Source organism: Oncorhynchus mykiss, chromosome 7 (assembly GCF_013265735.2).
Source record: "Oncorhynchus mykiss isolate Arlee chromosome 7, USDA_OmykA_1.1, whole genome shotgun sequence".
NCBI classification, from domain to species: Eukaryota; Metazoa; Chordata; class Actinopteri; order Salmoniformes; family Salmonidae; genus Oncorhynchus; species Oncorhynchus mykiss.
Window position 1 is genome coordinate 89,677,224 of NC_048571.1, and position 20,571 is coordinate 89,697,794.

Here is a 20,571-nt window from a genome sequence, read left to right on the forward strand (position 1 = left end):
AATTGGTCCAACCACACAGATAGCATTGTGAAGAAGGCTCAGCAGCGCCTCTTCAACCTCAGGAGGCGGAAGAAATTCGGCTTGTCACCAAAAGCACTCACAAACTTCTACAGATGCACAATCGACAGCATCCTGTCGGGCTGTATCACCGCCTGGTACGGCAACTGCTCCACCCACAACCGTAAGGCTCTCCAGAGGGTAGTGAGGTCTGCACAACGCATCACCGGGGGAAAACTACCTGCCCTCCAGGACACCTACACCACCCGATGTCACAGGAAGGCCATAAAGATCATCAAGGACAACAACCACCACTTTAAACTTTGCCACTTTGTTTACATACCCTACATTACTCATCTCATATGTATATACTGTACTCGATACCATCTACTGCATCTTGCCTATGCCGCTCTGTACCATCACTCATTCATAGATCTTTATGTACATATTCTTTATCCCTTTACACCTGTGTGTATAAGGTAGTAGTTTTGAAATTGTTAGGTTAGATTACTCGTTGGTTAATACTGCATTGTTGGAACTAGAAGCACAAGCATTTCGCTACACTCGCATTAACATCTGCTAACCATGTGTATGTGACAAATACATTTGATTTGATTTGAGTTTTGATTTGATTTGATTGTCATTGTGTGCTGTAGCGTTAAGCTTTCCCTTCATTGGTTTCTCAAGCCTTGGTTTCTCAAATGATTGCCTCGCCTGGTTAACCAACTACTTCTCTGATAGAGTTCAGTGTGTCAAATCGGAGGGTGTGTTGTCCGGACCTCTGGCAGTCTCTATGGGGGTGCCACAGGGTTCAATTCTTGGACCGACTCTCTTCTCTGTATACATCAATGAGGTCGCTCTTGCTGCTGGTGAGTCTCTGATCCACCTCTACGCAGACGACACCATTCTGTATACTTCCGGCCCTTCTTTGGACACTGTGTTAACAACCCTCCAGGCAAGCTTCAATGCCATACAACTCTCCTTCCGTAGCCTCCAATTGCTCTTAAATACAAGTAAAACTAAATGCATGCTCTTCAACCGATCGCTACCTGCACCTACCCGCCTGTCCAACATCACTACTCTGGACGGCTCTGACTTAGAATACGTGGACAACTACAAATACTTAGGTGTCTGGTTAGACTGTAAACTCTCCTTCCTGACCCATATCAAACATCTCCAATCCAAAGTTAAATCTAGAATTGGCTTCCTATTTCGCAACAAAGCATCCTTCACTCATGCTGCCAAACATACCCTTGTAAAACTGACCATCCTACCAATCCTCGACTTTGGCGATGTCATTTACAAAATAGCCTCCAATACCCTACTCAACAAATTGGATGCAGTCTATCACAGTGCAATCCGTTTTGTCACCAAAGCCCCATATACTACCCACCATTGCGACCTGTACGCTCTCGTTGGCTGGCCCTCGCTTCATACTCGTCGCCAAACCCACTGGCTCCATGTCATCTACAAGACCCTGCTAGGTAAAGTCCCCCCTTATCTCAGCTCGCTGGTCACCATAGCATCTCCCACCTGTAGCACACGCTCCAGCAGGTATATCTCTCTAGTCACCCCCAAAACCAATTCTTTCTTTGGCCGCCTCTCTTTCCAGTTCTCTGCTGCCAATGACTGGAATCGAACTACAAAAATCTCTGAAACTGGAAACACTTATCTCCCTCACTAGCTTTAAGCACCAACTGTCAGAGCAGCTCACAGATTACTGCACCTGTACATAGCCCACCTATAATTTAGCCCAAACTACCTCTTTCCCAACTGTATTTAATTTATTTATTTATTTTGCTCCTTTGCACCCCATTATTTTTATTTCTACTTATCACATTCTTCCATTGCAAATCTACCATTCCAGTGTTTTACTTGCTATATTGTATTTACCTTGCTACCATGGCCTTTTTTGCCTTTACCTCCCTTCTCACCTCATTTGCTCACATTGTATATAGACTTGTTTATACTGTATTATTGACTGTATGTTTGTTTTACTCCATGAGTAACTCTGTGTCGTTGTATCTGTCGAACTGCTTTGCTTTATCTTGGCCAGGTCGCAATTGTAAATGAGAACTTGTTCTCAACTTGCCTACCTGGTTAAATGAAGGTAAAATAAAAATAAAATATATAAATAAATTGGAACTAAGGGGCCTAGCGCGAACCATGAAAAACAGCCCCAGACCATTATTCCTCCTCCGTCAAACTTTACAGTTGTCACTATGCATTGGGACAGGTAGCGTTTTCCTGGCATCCACCAAACCCAGATTTGTCCATCGGACTGCCAGATGGAGAAGTGTGATTCATCACTCCAGAGAACGTGTTTCAACTGCTCCAGAGTCCAATTACGATGAGCTTTACACCACTCTAGCCGTCGCTTGGCATTGCGCATGGTGATCTGAGGCTTGTGAGGCTTGTGAGCGGCTGCTCGGCCATGGAAACCCATTTCATGACGCTCTCGATGAACAGTTCTTGTGCTGACGTTGCTTCTAGAGGCAGTTTGGAACTCGGTAGTGAGTGTTGTGTTATGCACGTGAGTGAGGACCCAAAAGCGGTTTAACAAAAACAGAGTCCTTTAATGTCAAAACACAGGGAAGACATAGATCCTCTTCAGATGTATATAATGGCAAAATAGACAACCCGCAGAGAGGGCGACAAATGAATCATAAAGTCCTTCTGATATTTACAGAAGAGTCCCCCTTCTTAGCAGCAGAGGAGAATAGCTGGGTTAGAGTCCCCTTCTTAGCAGCAGAGGAGAATAGCTGGGTTAGCGGCGACAGACTGCTGGTCTCTGTGGGTAGCCGCGGGTCGTAGAGGACAGAGGTACCTGATCACACGTAGCATCAGATGAACAGGCAGATTCCGACAGGACAGGACAAGGGTGAAGCAAACAAGACGATAGTTTGGTTCTGGCATGAGAAACTCAAACGAGAATCTGACAAAGACAGAAGCAGGAACAGAGAGAGAAATAGAGACCTAATCAGAGGGAAAAAAGGAACAGGTGGGAAAAGGGTGAACGAGGTAGTTAGAGAAGATGAGGAACAGCTGGGGGAAGGAGAGGAAGAGAAGGTAACCTAATACGACCAGCAGAGGGAGACGGAGTGAAGAGAAAGAACAGGAACAAGACATAATATGACAATACATGACATGTTGCAACTGAGGACAGATAATTTTTACACGCTACGCGCTTCAGCATTCGGCGCTCCCATTCTGTGAGCTTGTGTGGCCTACCACTTCGCGGCTGTGCCGTTGTTGCTCCTAGACGTTTCCACTTCACAATAACAGCACTTACAGTTGACCGGGGGCAGCTCAAGCAGGGCAGAAATGTATCATCCTGTGACTATGCCACGTTGAAAGTCACTGAGCTCTCTCAGTAAGGCCATTCTACTGACAATGTTTGTCTATGGAGATTGCATGGCTGGGTGCTCGATGTTATACACCTGTCAGCAACGGGTGTGGCTGAAATAGAATCCACACATTTGAAGGTGTGTCCACATACTACTGCATAAATAGTGTATGAAGGGGTGTCTACATACTGCTGTATATATAGTGTATGAAGGGGTGTCCACATACTGCTGTATATACTGTATAGTGTAAGAACGGGTGTCCACATACTACTGTATATATAGTGGATGAAGGGGTGTCCACATACTGCTGTATATATAGTGGATGAAGGGGTGTCCACATACTGCTGTATATATAGTGGATGAAGGGGTGTCTACATACTGCTGTATATATAGTGGATGAAGGGGTGTCCACATACTGCTGTATATATAGTGGATGAAGGGGTGTCCACATACTGCTGTATATATAGTGGATGAAGGGGTGTCCTCATACTGCTGTATATATAGTGGATGAAGGGGTGTCCACATACTGCTGTATATATAGTGTATGAAGGGGTGTCCACATACTGCTGTATATATAGTGGATGAAGGGGTGTCCACATACTGCTGTATATATAGTGGATGAAGGGGTGTCCACATACTGCTGTATATACTGTATAGTGTAAGAAGGGGTGTCCACATACTGCTGTATATATAGTGGATGAAGGGGTGTCCTCATACTGCTGTATATATAGTGGATGAAGGGGTGTCCTCATACTGCTGTATATATAGTGGATGAAGGGGTGTCCTCATACTGCTGTATATATAGTGGATGAAGGGGTGTCCTCATACTGCTGTATATATAGTGGATGAAGGGGTGTCCACATACTGCTGTATATATAGTGTATGAAGGGGTGTCCACATACTGCTGTATATATAGTGGATGAAGGGGTGTCCTCATACTGCTGTATATATAGTGGATGAAGGGGTGTCCTCATACTGCTGTATATATAGTGGATGAAGGGGTGTCCACATACTGCTGTATATACTGTATAGTGTAAGAAGGGGTGTCCACATACTACTGCATAAATAGTGGATGAAGGGGTGTCCTCATACTACTGTGTATATAGTGGATGAAGGGGTGTCCACATACTGCTGTATATATAGTGGATGAAGGGGTGTCCTCACACTGCTGTATATATAGTGGATGAAGGGGTGTCCTCATACTGCTGTATATATAGTGGATGAAGGGGTGTCTACATACTGCTGTATATATAGTGTCTGAAGGGGTGTCCACATACTGCTGTATATACTGTATAGTGTAAGAAGGGGTGTCCACATACTACTGCATAAATAGTGGATGAAGGGGTGTCCTCATACTACTGTGTATATAGTGGATGAAGGGGTGTCCACATACTGCTGTATATATAGTGTTGAAGGGGTGTCCACATACTGCTGTGTATATAGTGGATGAAGGGGTGTCCACATACTGCTGTATATATAGTGGATGAAGGGGTGTCCTCACACTGCTGTATATATAGTGGATGAAGGGGTGTCCTCATACTGCTGTATATATAGTGGATGAAGGGGTGTCCTCATACTACTGTGTATATAGTGGATGAAGGGGTGTCCACATACTGCTGTATATATAGTGGATGAAGGGGTGTCCTCACACTGCTGTATATATAGTGGATGAAGGGGTGTCCTCATACTGCTGTATATATAGTGGATGAAGGGGTGTCCTCATACTGCTGTATATATAGTGGATGAAGGGGTGTCCACATACTGCTGTATATATAGTGGATGAAGGGGTGTCCTCACACTGCTGTATATATAGTGGATGAAGGGGTGTCCTCACACTGCTGTATATATAGTGGATGAAGGGGTGTCCATATACTGCTGTATATATAGTGGATGAAGAGGTGTCCTCATACTGCTGTATATATAGTGGATGAAGGGGTGTCCTCATACTGCTGTATATATAGTGGATGAAGGGGTGTCCTCATACTGCTGTATATATAGTGGATGAAGGGGTGTCCTCACACTGCTGTATATATAGTGTCTCTCAGGACGGTTTGACTTATCCTTGAAAACAGGAAGGCTCCTCCCATTTCCAGACTATTTTTTCATTGTTTTGCTACATTAACAGTCTTCCTTGAGGATACAAGCATCATAGCATCACATAATTAGGCAGCCTGGAGTTTGATGAACCTCTAACACCAAGTAAATAAACTAATGGGCATTTTTATTAAGCTACCGCTTGTTCACTGCCAAATGTTATGGATTTAATATTACAATAGTTCTCTATGTTTCAGAAAATATACCCTTGTCTTTGTTATTATTATTTTTTTTTTATTGTGTCATTTGTCATTCATATAACTGTTCTCCTAGTCTTTAGTAACTATAACCTGAAGGACAGTGTGTTGTTGTGTTGTGGTTAACATCAGTACAGCCCCCCCCCCTAGTGGTCAACTTTTGTATCAACCATCCAATGGGAAAATGTTGTGAAGCGGACCCACTGACAGATTAGTGGTTGTATCATTATCTAGAGAGGACCCACTCTGAACAATTAGTGGTTGTATCATTATCTAGAGAGGACCCACTCTGACTGATTAGTGGTTGTATCATTACCTAGAGAGGACCCACTCTGACTGATTAGTGGTTGTATCATTATCTAGAGAGGACCCACTCTGACTGATTAGTGGTTGTATCATTACCTAGAGAGGACCCACTCTGACTGATAAGTGGTTGTATCATTACCTAGAGAGGACCCACTGACAGATTAGTGGTTGTATCATTACCTAGAGAGGACCCACTCTGACTGATAAGTGGTTGTATCATTACCTAGAGAGGACCCACTCTGACTGATTAGTGGTTGTATCATTACCTAGAGAGGACCCACTCTGACTGATAAGTGGTTGTATCATTACCTAGAGAGGACCCACTGACAGATTAGTGGTTGTATCATTACCTAGAGAGGACCCACTCTGACTGATAAGTGGTTGTATCATTACCTAGAGAGGACCCACTCTGACTGATTAGTGGTTGTATCATTACCTAGAGAGGACCCACTCTGACTGATAAGTGGTTGTATCATTACCTAGAGAGGACCCACTCTGACTGATTAGTGGTTGTATCACTACCTAGAGAGGACCCACTCTCACAGATTAGTGGTTGTATCATTATCTAGAGAGGACCCACTCTGACTGATTAGTGGTTGTATCATTACCTAGAGAGGACCCACTCTGACAGATTAGTGGTTGTATCATTACCTAGAGAGGACCCACTCTGACTGATAAGTGGTTGTATCATTACCTAGAGAGGACCCACTCTGACTGATTAGTGGTTGTTTCATTACCTAGAGATGACCCACTCTGACTGATTAGTGGTTGTATCATTACCTAGAGAGGACCCACTCTGACAGATTAGTGGGTGTATCATTACCTAGAGAGGACCCACTCTGACCGATTTGTGGTTGTATCATTACCTAGAGAGGACCCACTCTGACTGATTAGTGGTTGTATCATTACCTAGAGAGGACCCACTCTGACAGATTAGTGGTTGTATCATTACCTAGAGAGGACCCACTCTGACTGATTAGTGGTTGTATCATTATCTAGAGAGGACCCACTCTGACTGATTAGTGGTTGTATCATTACCTAGAGAGGACCCACTCTGACTGATTAGTGGTTGTATCATTACCTAGAGAGGACCCACTCTGACAGATTAGTGGGTGTATCATTACCTAGAGAGGACCCACTCTGACTGATTAGTGGTTGTATCATTATCTAGAGAGGACCCACTCTGACTGATTAGTGGTTGTATCATTACCTAGAGAGGACCCACTCTGACTGATTAGTGGTTGTATCATTACCTAGAGAGGACCAACTCTGACTGATTAGTGGTTGTATCATTACCTAGAGAGGACCCACTCTGACTGATTAGTGGATGTATCATTATCTAGAGAGGACCCACTCTGACTGATTAGTGGTTGTATCATTACCTAGAGAGGACCCACTCTGACTGATTAGTGGATGTATCATTATCTAGAGAGGACCCACTCTGACTGATTAGTGGTTGTATCATTACCTAGAGAGGACCCACTCTGACTGATTAGTGGTTGTATCATTACCTAGAGAGGACCCACTCTGACTGATTAGTGGTTGTATCATTACCTAGAGAGGACCCACTCTGACTGATTAGTGGTTGTATCATTACCTAGAGAGGACCCACTCTGACTGATTAGTGGATGTATCATTATCTAGAGAGGACCCACTCTGACTGATTAGTGGTTGTATCATTACCTAGAGAGGACCCACTCTGACTGATTAGTGGTTGTATCATTACCTAGAGAGGACCCACTCTGACTGATAAGTGGTTGTATCATTACCTAGAGAGGACCCACTCTGACTGATTAGTGGTTGTATCATTACCTAGAGAGGACCCACTCTGACTGATAAGTGGTTGTATCATTACCTAGAGAGGACCCACTGACAGATTAGTGGTTGTATCATTACCTAGAGAGGACCCACTCTGACTGATAAGTGGTTGTATCATTACCTAGAGAGGACCCACTCTGACTGATTAGTGGTTGTATCATTACCTAGAGAGGACCCACTCTGACTGATAAGTGGTTGTATCATTACCTAGAGAGGACCCACTCTGACTGATTAGTGGTTGTATCACTACCTAGAGAGGACCCACTCTCACAGATTAGTGGTTGTATCATTATCTAGAGAGGACCCACTCTGACTGATTAGTGGTTGTATCATTACCTAGAGAGGACCCACTCTGACAGATTAGTGGTTGTATCATTACCTAGAGAGGACCCACTCTGACTGATAAGTGGTTGTATCATTACCTAGAGAGGACCCACTCTGACTGATTAGTGGTTGTTTCATTACCTAGAGATGACCCACTCTGACTGATTAGTGGTTGTATCATTACCTAGAGAGGACCCACTCTGACAGATTAGTGGGTATATCATTACCTAGAGAGGACCCACTCTGACCGATTTGTGGTTGTATCATTACCTAGAGAGGACCCACTCTGACTGATTAGTGGTTGTATCATTACCTAGAGAGGACCCACTCTGACAGATTAGTGGTTGTATCATTACCTAGAGAGGACCCACTCTGACTGATTAGTGGTTGTATCATTACCTAGAGAGGACCCACTCTGACTGATTAGTGGTTGTATCATTACCTAGAGAGGACCCACTCTGACAGATTAGTGGGTGTATCATTACCTAGAGAGGACCCACTCTGACTGATTAGTGGTTGTATCATTATCTAGAGAGGACCCACTCTGACTGATTAGTGGTTGTATCATTACCTAGAGAGGACCCACTCTGACTGATTAGTGGTTGTATCATTACCTAGAGAGGACCAACTCTGACTGATTAGTGGTTGTATCATTACCTAGAGAGGACCCACTCTGACTGATTAGTGGATGTATCATTATCTAGAGAGGACCCACTCTGACTGATTAGTGGTTGTATCATTACCTAGAGAGGACCCACTCTGACTGATTAGTGGATGTATCATTATCTAGAGAGGACCCACTCTGACTGATTAGTGGTTGTATCATTACCTAGAGAGGACCCACTCTGACTGATTAGTGGTTGTATCATTACCTAGAGAGGACCCACTCTGACTGATTAGTGGTTGTATCATTACCTAGAGAGGACCCACTCTGACTGATTAGTGGTTGTATCATTACCTAGAGAGGACCCACTCTGACTGATTAGTGGATGTATCATTATCTAGAGAGGACCCACTCTGACTGATTAGTGGTTGTATCATTACCTAGAGAGGACCCACTCTGACTGATTAGTGGATGTATCATTATCTAGAGAGGACCCACTCTGACTGATTAGTGGTTGTATCATTACCTAGAGAGGACCCACTCTGACTGATTAGTGGTTGTATCATTATCTAGAGAGGACCCACTCTGACTGATTAGTGGTTGTATCATTACCTAGAGAGGACCCACTCTGACTGATTAGTGGTTGTATCATTACCTAGAGAGGACCAACTCTGACTGATTAGTGGTTGTATCATTACCTAGAGAGGACCCACTCTGACTGATTAGTGGATGTATCATTATCTAGAGAGGACCCACTCTGACTGATTAGTGGTTGTATCATTACCTAGAGAGGACCCACTCTGACTGATTAGTGGATGTATCATTATCTAGAGAGGACCCACTCTGACTGATTAGTGGTTGTATCATTACCTAGAGAGGACCCACTCTGACTGATTAGTGGTTGTATCATTATCTAGAGAGGACCCACTCTGACAGATTAGTGGGTGTATCATTACCTAGAGAGGACCCACTCTGACCGATTTGTGGTTGTATCATTACCTAGAGAGGACCCACTGACTGATTAGTGGTTGTATCATTACCTAGAGAGGACCCACTCTGACTGATTAGTGGTTGTATCATTACCTAGAGAGGACCCACTCTGACTGATTAGTGGTTGTATCATTACCTAGAGAGGACCCACTCTGACTGATTAGTGGTTGTATCATTACCTAGAGAGGACCCACTCTGACAGATTAGTGGGTGTATCATTACCTAGAGAGGACCCACTCTGACTGATTAGTGGTTGTATCATTATCTAGAGAGGACCCACTCTGACTGATTAGTGGTTGTATCATTACCTAGAGAGGACCCACTCTGACTGATTAGTGGTTGTATCATTACCTAGAGAGGACCCACTCTGACTGATTAGTGGTTGTATCATTACCTAGAGAGGACCCACTCTGACTGATTAGTGGTTGTATCATTACCTAGAGAGGACCCACTCTGACAGATTAGTGGGTGTATCATTACCTAGAGAGGACCCACTCTGACTGATTAGTGGTTGTATCATTATCTAGAGAGGACCCACTCTGACTGATTAGTGGTTGTATCATTACCTAGAGAGGACCCACTCTGACTGATTAGTGGTTGTATCATTACCTAGAGAGGACCAACTCTGACTGATTAGTGGTTGTATCATTACCTAGAGAGGACCCACTCTGACTGATTAGTGGATGTATCATTATCTAGAGAGGACCCACTCTGACTGATTAGTGGTTGTATCATTACCTAGAGAGGACCCACTCTGACTGATTAGTGGATGTATCATTATCTAGAGAGGACCCACTCTGACTGATTAGTGGTTGTATCATTACCTAGAGAGGACCCACTCTGACTGATTAGTGGTTGTATCATTATCTAGTGCAGGATCTGGTGGCAAACACTTTTATCACGTGGAGACTTCCAGTACAACTACAGTCAGAGTGATGACCTCATGTCCTATTGTACAGACCATTCACAGAGGATGGTCACAGCTGAGTCAGTCGGCTCATGGCAAGAGACACATGCAGTCATTCAGGGAGTCAGCCAGCCATTCAGTCAGTCAGTCAGCCAGCCATTCAGGCAGGCAGACAGTCAGTCAGTCAGTCAGTCAGCCAGCCATTCACTCAGTCAGTCAGCCATTCACTCAGTCAGTCAGGCAGACAGTCAGTCAGTCAGTCAGTATACAAGTGATTAATTCAGGCAGACAGTAAGATGGGCAGTCAGCCAGTCAGTCAGTCACATGAAGCTCTGATGGGACAGAATCATAACCTGAGACCCCAAAGTTGGACTTTTGATCCATATCTCCCAATTCCATCAGTCCATACATGATTTATTACACTTTCTGCCATTTGGAAGCATGCTTTCAGCTAGAAGTTTCCACTGGCTATAACATCAAGGCAGGGACAGTGCAGTCGGAAAATATTCACATTTTGTTTTGTTACAGCCTTATTCTACAATGGATTGCATTTTTTTTAAACAACACCCCATAATGACAAAGTGAAAACAGTTATACACTACCGTTCAAAAGTTTGGAGTCACTTAGAAATGTCCTTTTTTTGAAAGAAAAGCACAAGGCCAGTTGTATTGCTTCTATAATCAGGACAACAGTTGTCTGCTGTGCTAACATAATTGCAAAAGGGTTTTTTATGATCAATTAGCCTTTTAAAATGATAAACTTGGGTTAGCTAACACAACGTGCCATTGGAACACAGGACTGATGGTTGCTGATAATGGGCCTCTGTAGATATTCCATTAAAAGAATCAGCCGTTTCCAGCTACAATAGTCATTTACAACATTAACAATGTCTACACTGTATTTCTGATCAATTTGATGTTATTTTAATGGACATAAAATGTGCTTTTCTTTCAAGAACAAAGACATTTCTAAGTGACCCCAAGCTTTTGAATGGTAGTGTACCTTATTTACATAAGTATTCAGACCCTTGGCTATGAGACTCTGAATAAAGCTTAGGTGCATCCTGTTTCCATTGATCATCCTTGAGATGTTTCTACAACTTGATTGGAGTCCACCTGTGGTAAATTCATTTGAATGGACATGATTTGGAAAAGCACACACCTGTCTATATATGCTCCCACAGGACTTCTACATCTGCATTGCTTGCCATTTGGGGTTTTAGGCATAGGTGTAAAAAGGGCTTTATAAATACATTTTATTGATTTATTGATTGATTGATTGATTGACAGTGCATGTCAGAGCGAAAACCAAGCCATGAGGTCAAAGGAATTGTCTGTAGACCTCCGAGACAGGATTGTGTCCAGGCACAGGTCTGGGGAAGGGTACCAAAACATGTCTGCAGCATTGAAGGTTCTGAAGAACACAGTGGCCTCCATCATTCTTAAATGGAAGAAGTTTGTAACCACCTAGACACTTCTTAGAGCTGGCCGCCCGGCTGAACTGAGCAATTGGGGGAGAAGGGCCGTAGTCAGAAAGGTAAGCAAGAACCCAATGGTCACTCTGGGCTCCCGAGAACCTTTCAGAAGGACAACCATCTCTGCAGCACTCCACCAATCAGGCCTTTATGGTGGCCAGACGGAAGTACCTCCTCTGTAAATAATGCAGAAAATAGTAAAATACCTACTCATTCAAGGGTTGTCCTTTATTTTTACAATGTTCTACATTGTAGAAAAATAGTGAAGACACAAACTATGTAATGACACATATGGAATCATGTAGTAACCAAGTGTTAAACGAATCAAAATATATTTGACAAATCAACTGTACATTTTGGTGTTCCTCGAGGTTCAGTATTAGGACCACTATTGTTTTCACTATATATTTTACCTCTTAGGGATGGTAAAACACATAATGTTAACTTTCACTGCTATGCGGATGACACACCACTGTACATTTCAATGAAACATGGTGAAGACCCAAATTTGCCCTCGCTAGAAAACTGTCTTTCAGACATAAGGAAGTGGATGGCTGCAAAATGTTTACTTTTAAACTCGGACAAAACAGAGATGCTTGTTTTAGGTCCCAAGAAACAAAGAGATCTTCTGTTGAATCTGACAATTAATCTAGATGGTTGTACAGTCGTCTCAAATAAAACTGTGAAGGACTCGGCGTTATTCTGGACCCTAATCTCTCTTTTGACGAACATATCAAGACTATTTCAAGGACAGCTTTTTTCCATCTACGTAACATTGCAAAAATCAGAAACTTTCTGTCCAAAAATTATGCAGAAAAATGAATCCATGCTTTTGTTACTTCTAGGTTAGACTACTGCAATGCTCTACTTTCCAGCTACCTCAATAAAACACTAAATAAACTTCAGTTAGTGCTAAATACAGCTGCTAGAATCCTGACTAGAACCCAAAAATGTGATGACATTACTCCAGTACTAGCCTCCCTACACTGGCTTCCTGTTAAGGCAAGGGATGATTAAGCTTTTACTGCTAAACTACAAAGCATTACATGGGCTTGCTCCTACCTATCTTTCTGATGTGGTCCTGCCGTACATACCTACACGTATGTTACGGTCACATTTCTAAGCAAACAGCTGGAGGCAGGGCTTTCTCCTAAAGAGCTCAATTTTTATGGAATGGTCTGCCTACCCATGTGAGAAACTCGGTCTCAACCTTTAAAAGACTCATCTCTTCAGTGGGTCATATGATTGAGTGTAGTCTGGCCCAGGAGTGGGAAGGTGAATGGAAAGGCTCTGGAGCAACGAACCGCCCTTGCTGTCTCTGCCTGGCCGGTTCCCCTCTCTCCACTGAGATTATCTGCCTCTAACCCTATTACAGAGGCTGAGTCACTGGCTTACTGGTGCTCTTTCATGCCGTCCCTAGGAGGGGTGCGTCACTTGAGTGGGTTAAGTCACTGATGTGATCTTCCTGTCTGGGTTGGCGTCCCCCCTTGGGATGTGTCGTGGCGGAGATCTTTGTGGGCTATACTCGGCCTTGTCTCAGAATGTTAAGTTGGTGGAAGATATCCCTCTAGTGGTGTGGTGGCTGAGCTTTGGCAAAGTGGGTGGGGTTATATCCTTCCTGTTTGGCCCTGTCCGGGGGTATCATCGGATGGGGCCACAGTGTCTCCTGACCCCTCCTGTCTCAGCCTCCTTATGCTGCAGTAGTTTATGTGTCGGGGGGCTAGGGTCAGTTTGTTATATCTAGAGTACTATATCTTAGCCCTCGGACCATGACTCTGGACTACCTGGCCGGATGACTCCTTGCTGTCCCCAGTCCACCTGGCCGTGCTGCTGCTCCAGTTTCAACTGTTCTGCCTGTGGCTATGGATCCCTGACCTGTTCACCAGACGTGCTACTTGTCCCAGACCTGCTGTTTTCAGCTCTCTAGAGACAGCAGGAGCGGTAGAGATACTCTTATTAATGATTGGCTATGAAAAGCCAACTGACATTTACTCCTGAGTTGCTGACTTGCTGCACCCTTGACAACTACTGTGATTATTATTATTTGACCATGCTGGTCATTTATGAACATTTGAACATCTTGCCCATGTTCTGTTATAATCTCCACCCGGCACAGCCAGAAGAGGACTGGCCACCCCTCATAGCCTGGTTCCTCTAGGTTTCTTCCTCGGTTTTGGCCTTTCTAGGGAGTTTTTCCTAGCCACCGTGCTTCTATACCTGCATTGCTTGCTGTTTGGGGTTTTAGGCTGGGTTTCTGTAAAGCACTTTGAGATATCAGTTTATGTAAAAGGGCTATATAAATAAATTTGATTTGGAGATGGACCAGTGGATCGTGATTGACTAGGAATTTGATTTGATATTTTTCAAAGTAGCCACCCTTTGCCTCGATTACAGCTTTGCACACTCTTGGCATTCTCTCAACCAGCTTCATGTGGTAGTCACCTGGAATGCATTTCAATTAACAGGTGTGCCTTGTTAAAAGTTCATTGGTGGAATTTCTTTCCTTCTTAATGAGTTTGAGCCGATCAGTTGTGTTGTGACAAGGTAGGGGTGGTATACAGAAGATAGCCCTATTTGGTAAAAGACCAAGTCCATATTATGGCAAGAACAGGTCAAATAAGCAAAGAGAAACGACAGTCCATCATTACTTTAAGATACGAAGGTCAGTCAATCCGGAAAATGTCAAGAACGTTGAAAGTTTCTTCAAGTGCAGTCGCAAAAACCATCAAGCGCTATGCTGAAACTGTCTCTCATGAGGACCGCCACAGGAACTGAAGACCCAGAGTTACCTCTGCTGCAGAGGATAAGTTCATTAGAGTTACCAGCCTCAGAAATTGCAGCCCAAATAGCAGGTAGCCTAGTGGTTAAAGCGTTGGACTAGTAACCGAAAGGTTGCAAGATCAAATCCTCGAGCTGACAAGGTAAAAATCTGTCATTCTGCCCCTGAACAAGGCAGTTGTTCCTAGGCTGTCATTGAAAATAAGAATTTGTTCTTAACTGACTTGCCTAGTTGAAATAAATAATAGACACATCTCAACATCAACTGTTCAGAGGAGACTGTGTGAATCAGGTCTTCATGGTTAAATTGCTGCAAAGAAAACACTACTAAAGGACACCAATAAGAAGAAACTTGCTTGGGCCAAGAAACAAGCAATGGACATTAGACCTGTGGAAATCTGTCCTTTGGTCTGATGAGTCCAAATTTGTGACTTTTGGTTCTAACCGCTGTGTCTTTGTGAGACGCAGAGTAGGGGAACGGATGATGTGTATTTCCCACCGTGAAGCATGGAGAAGGAGGTGTGATGGTGTGGGCGTGCTATTTATTTAGAATTCAAGGTACACCTAACCAGCATGGCTACCACAGCATTCTGCAGCGATGCGCCATTCCATCTGGTTTGCGCTTAGTGGGACTATCATTTGTATTCAACAGGACATTGACCCCCCAAAAATCGAAGAAAATCTTTGAGAAATATATCTCATCAAAAACACGGACAACAAAAATATACACCTTCAATATGGGGAAACACTAATGAAATACGAACACACCCTAAGAACAAAAAAGGAACAGCACATTAAAAATCAACTGGATGTAATTGAGGAATCCATAGAATCAAACCACTCCTGGGAGAATTGGAATAAATTAAACAAACCTCATCATGAGGAATTGGCTATCCTAAATGGGGATATGTGGATAAATCACTTTGCAATCCTGTAACAAAGAGCCCAGAACATAAAGATATAAATGACAAATCCTTGAATCAGCGAAAGACTTTCAGAATCCTGTGGATACCCCAATTACAGAAGAAGAATTATTGGAAAATCTCTCCAACCCCGAAAGGCCTGTGGTGCTGATGGTATTTGAAATTAAATGATCAAATGTACAGACCACAATTTCAAATTGGCTATACTCAAACTCTTCAACATTATCCTCCCTGCAGGCATTTTCCCCGATATTTGGAACCAAGGATTGATCACAGCAATCTATAAAAATGGAGACAAATTTGACCCAACTACAGAGGAATTTGCGTTAATAGCAACTTTGGGAAAATCAGAATCATAATTGGCAGACTACATAATTCCCTTGATGAACACAAGGAGACAGATTAGATTCTTAACAAACTACTGTACAACAGACCACATTTCCACGCTCCACACTAATTGACAAACAAGTAAACCAAAACAAAGGCACAATCTACCCGTGTTTTGTATTCTTCAAGAAAGAATGATTAAATTAAGTCACAAAGTTATTTTCTAAACTAATAGAAAGTGGTATTGGAGGGAAAACATATGATGTTATTAAATCAATCAACTAAAAACAAATGTGCGGTTGAAATTGGCAACAAGCAAACAGACTTCTTTTCTCAGTCTCTCAGGAACGTGGAGTGAAACAGGGCTGTCCAATAAGTCCAACACTATTTAACATCTACATTAATGAATTAACAACAAGCCAATAGACTTCTCTCAGGGATGTGGAGTGAAACAGGGCTGCCCAATAAGTCCAACACTATTTAACATCAACATTAATGAATTAACAACAAGCAAACAGACTTCTTCTCTCAGGGATGTGGAGTGAAACAGGGCTGCCCAATAAGTCCAACACTATTTAACATCGACATTAAAGAATTGGCCAAAACATTAGAAGAATCTGCAGCACCTGGTCTCACCCTACACAACACTGAAATCAAGTGTCTGCTGTACACAAATTACCCTTGTGCTGCTGTCTCCCACTAAGGAGGGGTTACAGTAGCATCTAGTTCATCTGCACAGGTTATGTCAGATCTGGGCTCTGACAGTTATCCTAAAAAAATGGATCTAAAGATATCCCAAAAGTTCTGGAAATCAGGGTGACAAATATAAATTTATATTTGGACACAGTTCTATTAGAACACACAAAAAACGACATGTATCTAGGACTAAATATCAGCAACACAGGTAGCTTTCACATGGTTGTGAATGAGCTGAGAGACAAAGCAAGAAGAGCATTCTATGCAATTAAAAGGAAAATTAAAATCAAAATTACAATTAGAATCTGTCTCAAAATGTCCAATAAGTTATAGAACCAATTGCTCTGTATGTAAGTGAAGTATGGGGTCCACTGTCTAAATGGGACAAACATCCAATCGAAATACTGCATGCAGAGGTTTGCCAGACTGTATTGCAAGTGCAAAGAAAAACTCCAAATAACGCATGTAGAGCAGAATTGGGCCAATACCCCCTCCTTTTTCAAATAGAAAAAAGAGCAATCAAATTTTTACAACCATCTAAAAATAAGTGATCCCAAAACATTCCATCACACAGCTCTACATTGTCAAGAGATGAAACAAGAGAAGAGTCCCCTCAGCCAGCTGGTTCTGAGGCTCAGTTCACCAACCCAAACCAACCCCATAGAGCCTCAGGACAGCACTCAGAAAATCTGGCCCAACCAAATCATCACAAGACACCACAAAAAAATCTAAGTAAACGTCAATGTTATTTGTCTCTAAACAGACAGTACATGCTGGCCGACGATCTGACCACTGTGACTGATAGAAAACTGAGGAAAACACTGACTAGTGTCATGACGTTGGACGGGATGGGACGGGACGGGACGGGGGGTTATAACAGTCATAAATACCTCTTCCCCCCTTTTTCCTCTCTCTACCCTACTGATGTTGCATTTGCAAAACCCTTGGTTAACATAGTGATTCTGGGAACATCAGAAGGTGGGGGGAAATGAACTATATTCTGGTAATCCGAACAATTGAACATATGCGGTGGTACTTAATGAATATGATGTCAGTTCGGTTGTCATCTGAGACATTCTCATCAATGATAAGATGACAAACTACAGTGGAAAGTCTACACATCAGAGTTATCGGATTCACATGGAATTGTTGTTCAATTTAAATGTTTGAATATGAAATTATTTGTGATGGGATGAAATGTGATTTTAGCTTCTAAAATGTGAGATTTGGGTTTTCATAAGATAGGTCTCTGCTCAATCAGTGGCCCGCCCCTGTGAAGGGACATGGGCTATAAAACTGTTCAAACATGCCCTCCTCTCCCTTCCTATATAAGCCCTTGATGACAATATAACCTCCTGTTCCGAGGATGTAGGACGACGGTCCGATGTCAGAATGGTTCAGATAATAACTACAGAACGAAGCCAACATCAGCGTGAGCTTTGGTTGCGAATGGTATGAACTTTGAACTCTTATTCACCACAGAAGGGATACCTCCTAGCCGTTGCGTTAGCAACAGCAGCTGCAAACACAGGTTAGGAAGGAACAGACAGAGTAATCCGTCTACCACACAACGACATTACTCCAACGTATCCAATTGACCACCAGAGACATTCTTCAAAGGACTCGGTTGGGCAACACGGCCTTCCATCTACCACCAACCTACCGAAGCGCAGTTCAGAGTAAATATTTATTGCATTTTCCTTTTCCAAATGGGCGGTAATTTAGAATGCATAAGATACTGTATTTACGATAGCACAGCTTCGGCCTTTGTTCCTCAGTCTTCCCGCTCTTTCACTGAAACCCAGCCCCCTTTTCTTTTGTGTAACGAGCTGTCATATCTGTCCCTATCAAATCTAAACATTTCAAACAGAAAACCAAAGAAAATTAACAAAAATGACAAATGGTTTGATGAAGAATGCAAAAACCTAAGAAACACATTGAGAAACCTGTCCAACGAAAAACATAGAGACCCGGAAAACCAGAGTCTATGCCTTCACTATGGTGAATCACTAAAACAATACAGAAATACACTACGGAAAAAGAAGGAACAGCACGTCAGAAATCAGCTCAATGTAATTGAAGAATTCATAGACTCTAACCACTTCTGGGAAAAATGGAAAACACTAAACAAACATAAAGAGTTATCTATCCAAAATGGAGATGTATGGGTAATCCACTTCTCCAATCTTTTTGGCCCTATAACAAAGCACAAATAGCAAAAAAATATACATGATCAAATACAAATCTTAGAATCAACTATTAAAGACTACCAGAACCCACTGGATTCTCCAATTACCTTGAATGAACTACAGGACAAAATACAAACCCTCCAACCCAAAAAGGCCTGTGGTATTGATGGTATCCTAAATTAAATTATCAAATATACAGACAACAAATTCCAATTGATTGGCTATACTAAAACTCTTTAACATCATCCTTAGCTCTGGCATCTTCCCCAATATTTGGAACCAAGGGCTGATCACCCCAATCCACAAAAGTGGAGACAAATTTGACACCAACAACTATCGTGGGATTTGCGTCAACAGCAACCTTGGGAAAATCCTCTGCATTCATTAACAGCAGACTCGTTCATTTCCTCAGTGAAAACAATGTACTGAGCAAATGTCAAATTGGCTTTTTACCAAATTATTGTATGACAGACCACGTACTCACCCTGCACACCCTAATTGACAACCAAACAAACCAAAATAAAGGCAAAGTCTTCTCATGTTTTGTTGTTTTCAAAAAAAGCCATTGACTCAATTTGGCATGAGGGTCTGCTATACAAATTCATGGAAAGTGGTGTTGGGGGAAAAACATACGACATTATAAAATACATGTACACAAACAACAAGTCTGCTGTTAAAATTGGCAAAAAACACATTTCTTTCCACAGGGCCGTGGGTTGAGACAGGGATGCAGCTTCAGCCACACCCTCTTCAACATATATATCGACGAATTGGCACTAGAACAGTCTGCAGCACCCGGCCTCACCCTACTAGAATCTGAAGTCAAATGTCTACTGTTTCCTGATGATATGGTCCTTCTGTCACCTACCAAGGAGGGCCTACAGCAGCACCTAGATCTTATGCACAGACTCTGTCAGACCTGGGCCCTGACAGTAAATCTCAGTAAGACCAAAATAATGGTGTTCCAAAAAAGGCAGGACCACAAATACAAATTCCATCTAGACACCGTTGCCCTAGACCACACAAAAAACCATACATACCTCGGCCTAAACCTCAGCGCCACAGGTAACTTCCACAAAGCTGTAAACGACCTGAGAGACAAGACAAGAAGGGCCTTCTATGCCATCAATAGGAACATAAAATGTAACATACAAATTAGGATCTGGCTAAAAATACTTGAATCAGTTATATAACCCATTGCCCTTTACGGTTGTGAGGTCTGGGGTCCGCTCACCAACCAAGAATTCACAAAATGGGACTAACACCAAATTGAGACTCTGCATGCAGAATTCTGCAAAAATATCCTCCGTGTACAACGTAAAACACCAAATAATGCATGCAGAGCAGAATTAGGCCGATACCCGCTAATGATCAAAATCCAGAAAAGAGCCGATAAATTCTACAACCACCTAAAAGGAAGCGATTCCCAAACCTTCCATAACAAAGCCATCACCTACAGAGAGATGAACCTGGAGAAGAGTCCTCTAAGCAAGCTGGTCCTGGGGCTGTGTTCACAAACACAAACAGACCCCACAGAGCCCCGGGACAGCAACATAATTACACCCAACCAAATCATGAGAAAACAAGGCGATAATTACTT